The sequence below is a fragment of the Olea europaea genome, chromosome 15 (assembly GCF_002742605.1).
Source record: "Olea europaea var. sylvestris chromosome 15, O_europaea_v1, whole genome shotgun sequence".
Lineage (NCBI taxonomy): Eukaryota > Viridiplantae > Streptophyta > Magnoliopsida > Lamiales > Oleaceae > Olea > Olea europaea.
The window spans coordinates 27,547,701-27,552,142 of NC_036251.1; the positions used below are offsets into that span (position 1 = coordinate 27,547,701).

The window sequence follows — 4,442 nt, forward strand, 5'->3', positions numbered from 1 at the left end:
GGCACGAATGTTTGAATAAGGCTTTATGGGCTTATAGAACATCACCTCGGTCAAGTACCAAAGTTACTCCTTTCCAACTTGTTTATGGACAGGAGGCCGTTTTGCCTATGGAAATCAACGTGCAATAAATTCGAGTGTGCTTACAACATAAGTTGAATGATGATGAGTACGCCGAATCGCTAGTTCAAAATTTATTAAGTTTAGATGAATTGAAGTTGGACGTCTTGGATAGGTTGCAAGTTCAAAAGCAAAGAATGACTAAATTTTATAATAAAAAAATCATAGCCAAGTCGTTCAGCCTCGGTGAACTAGTTTGGAAGACGATACTCCCTTTGGATACCAAGGATCCAAAGTACGGGAAATGGTCGCCCAACTGGGAAGGACCATACAAAATAAACAATGTATTGCCTAATAGAGCATACCACTTGGAAGATTTAGATGGCACCAAGTACGTAAGATTCATTAATGGCAAATATTTAAAAAAATATGTTCCTTCTTTATGAGAATGCGAACAAATAAAGACATAACCAAACATTCTGGACGATCAAAAAATAATAAAGACAGAGCGAAATACGTTCAAATAAAGTTCTTTATTACCAAACGTTCATTACAAGAATATAAAAGATACAAGTAAAATGGCATGTTTGGAGTTTATAAGGGTTTGCAAAGCGACGCACCTTTTCAAGTTATAGAAGGAAACAATGATTGAAATTCTTTGGGAATCGCGAACGTTGCTGGAGACGTGAAGTGAATATGGCAAAATTCAATAATTATTATTAATTCTGCCATATTGGGGGGTAATTGTTGACACATAAAAATTCAGCCCAAATCGAACAGCCCAGAGAGTAAAGCCCAATTGGAGGATCCCCAAATCAGATAGCCCAAAGAACGAAATCCAATTGAACGAATCAAGGTGAAGGCCCAAATAAGGGGCCCAATAGTGCGGTAACGTCATCGCCCAAGTTTGCAAGTCGCTCAGAGTCTGAACGAATAGAGTGGCATACGATCGCCCGGAGTCTCGCCCAAATCTTCAAGTCGCCCAAGGTATCAACAAATATAACGCATTATGATTATCAAGAAATGCAGTTATTGAGGCAGTTGCTAAAGTAACCTTACCACGTTCCACAACTCAAGGGGTTCAATCAAAAGCGGTTGAACGATGCAAGATAATGGCAGCAGTTAAAAGGACAATTTCATGACAAAATGGCCACTACAAAGAAAGTGGGTAGTTATAGGGCGATCAAGCAGTTTTTTAGAGCAGTTAATCACAAAGGGATCGCCTATGAAGTATAAAAGGGAGAAAGAACTTAGAAGCAAAGGACCGAATCCAAAACTCTCGAACAGAGAATATGTAATTTTCATTCCTTTAGCTTTTAGACCGAAACACTTCCTTTTCTGTAACTCGTGTGCTTGCGCCCCTTGGAGGCACGTTGTTTTCCGTTTCCAATTGTAAAGTTCATCGCCAATAAAAGGAACACCCCTTTTTGGGACATTGTCTCAAGAGGTTTCGTCCCTTACACAATCGTCTGATCCTCTTTAATTGTTAGCGAATTAACACGCGCGAAACACCTGAGTTGACTTGTTCATGTCAAATAGAGTTTTCAGTATGCAATTAATGCTGTAAACAGAAGTGATAGGGAAAGAAATGGATTCAGCTTCGAAAGGCAATATTTAGTGATAAGTTGTCATTACAGACTAGGATTAATTATTTCATCACTAGTACATATTAAGCAACTCATGAAATGTTTCCTAAAGTTTAAGCAGTATATGGAGTTGTTTCTGTGTTTGAAAAACAATCTTAAATTTCTTACCAACCCAAGCCTGAACAGGGAAATTGATCCTAGCACAGACGTAAAGAGTTGGTTTCGACCAGCCTTATTGATGCTGAAGCTGAATGCGCAGCAATAAGTGTTTCACTTAATGTGTTTCCTCCTTCCTTTTGTTAATACCTTCACTATAAATTTGTAAAAGATTGATGTAAACACACATATAATGGTTCTCACAAAATTTTAGTTTTGGTGTATGTTGCACGTACACATGAAGTTTTTCCCCTGTTCTTCAACTAGAGCTGCAAATAAGACTGGGGAAATGTAATTGTTAGTCTACTCTCGACCAAAATCACATGACTAAGCTTTTGATGCACCACCTAAAGAAGATAAAGAATTTATTGAATCACTGCTGTTTCTAATGGGTCACTCCTTTTTCATTTAAAGATTCCACAATTTCTATTTCTATCCACTGGATGGTAGTTTTATCATCAAATCTGACTTTATGGTTTAATTTAGGTATAATGACATTGCAAAGTATTTTGCAGTTGAGAAGGGGTACTCAGGAACGAAATCATCTAGCCAAAACAACTTACTGGCTGAACAGAATACAACTGATAGTGATGGCAAGGCAACTGATTTTGTGGGGTACGTCTTCACTCGATATTGTCTGGTGTTATCCAATTAGAGTACTATCTTTTGAATAAATTGATATCTTATTAGGTTTTAAAAATTATGTATGCAAAATTCATCTGCTTCTCTATATTTTATTTGCAGTGTAATGATTGGAATAGCCGAACAGGTCTACTCAATGCTGCTGTTGAATTTCTTCTTCCGAGAGGTAAAATTACTGTTTATTGTTTACTCGTTTCTTATTATCAACTACTGACCACCCTTGTATGGATTAGATAATCATAAACTTGCTTTCTATACAGTTATGTGTTACTGGATTCATCCCTTACACAGGGGAAGGCATTTAATATTCTGCTTCTTTCATGGATGTATGCTTATTATTGTTTCGAGTGAGTAGTGCTGTCGAAGCTTTGTCCCTTGATATGTTGAATGCTCTACGGACAAGATATATGTTCATTTAAACTTCTCTGATTTCCTAGTTACAAATTGAATTTTTCTGGTCTGGGTTTGGATGAGAGATTGGACTTCTTTGAATCCAACTGGCCATTTTTTGCTGGTTTTGGTAAGAATCTTACGATAGGCTTCACCTGTGTTCTTTAGTTTTAAGTAGATTCAATTCGATCTTTGGACCAGTTTTTCAAATTGACAGTATAACAACTCATTGTTGATGATTGCAAAAGCAACAAGTCAACAACAATAAACTAAGCCTTATTCGCGATGAATGAAAACTAAAATGTTCATTCATTAGCTTTGCATCTTTTTTCGGGAAGTTTCAGTAATCTCTAATAAAAAAATACTGCATACTTTATCTTTTCAGGAGGCCCCTGTGTTCTGGCAACATTCCTTTACTCTCCCCTTGTTAGTTACGGAGTTATGGCTAGACTCTCTATCCATTGGTAAGTATTAGGTCCCCCTGTGTATCTGCGCGTTTCTGTGGCTATACTCTTAAGAATTAAGATTATTTAGTATGGTCGTCTAATTCCTAGAAATGATAGCATGATGCCTTTTTTTTGGTGATAACTGCGGTTTTTTCTAGTTTGTTATGACTGCAACAGGCACAGATGCAAACTAAGTGATTACTTCTCAAAGAAAGAAATGGAAAGGTGCGGGATTGGGGAGGATTCCGATATTTGTTTCTGCAGATTATTTATCATAAGCCGTCTTCTTTCCTCTACTCTTTTTCACCCAATGTACTTCTACACAAGTTGTTTCTTCATTTGAACTTATCTTTACATGTACTCTTGCTTTATACGCTCTGGTTCTTTTCAACTTGAAAAATGACAGCTTAATTTTATTGCAAAGCTTAGAGCCTGTTTGGGAGTGATTTTAAGAATTGATTTTTTGACCGTTAGGATAAAAGTGGGGTCCACCTATAAGAGAAGAAGTCAAATATGACGGCTGAAATAGTAAAATAACTGTCAAAAAATCAATTTTTTGGAGGGAAAAAAGCTCCCCCAAACAGGCCCTTATTATTTAGCACCTGTTTAGCTCCTATTTTCTTCAAACTCATTTTTAATCACACATGCATAAGATCCACAATTTTTATCAACTTTTCAACTATATATTTCATCAATTTTATCAAAATCTACTTTAAATCTAATTTTTGGCTAAACCAAACTGTTGACACATAAAAATTCAGCCCAAATCGAACGGCCCAAGGAGTGAAGCCCAATTAGAGGATCCCCAAATCAGATAGCCCAAAAAACAAAGCCCAATCAAAAAAATCAAGATGAAAGCCCAAATAGGGAGGCCCAAGAACGCGGTAACGCCATTGTCCAAGTTTGCAAGTCGCCCAGAATCTGAGCGAATGGAGTGCCATACAGTCGCCCAGAGCTGTTACTCTATTCTCGCCCAAACCTTCAAGTCGCCCAAGGTCTTAACAAACATAAAGCTTTGTGGTTATCAAGAAGTGCAGTTATCAAAGCAGTTATTAAAGCAGCCCTATCACGTTCCACGATTCAAGGAATTCAATCGAAAGCGGTTGAACGACGAAAAGTAATGGCAGCAGTTAAAAAAAGGCAGTTTTCATGACAAGTTGGCCAT

General features: G+C 37.2%; 1 pseudogene; it reads left to right on the forward strand.

The window, feature by feature from the left end:
* Window positions 1-2,037: 2,037 nt before the first annotated feature.
* LOC111411493 lies at window positions 2,038-3,555 on the forward strand (annotated as a pseudogene).
* Window positions 3,556-4,442: the final 887 nt, after the last annotated feature.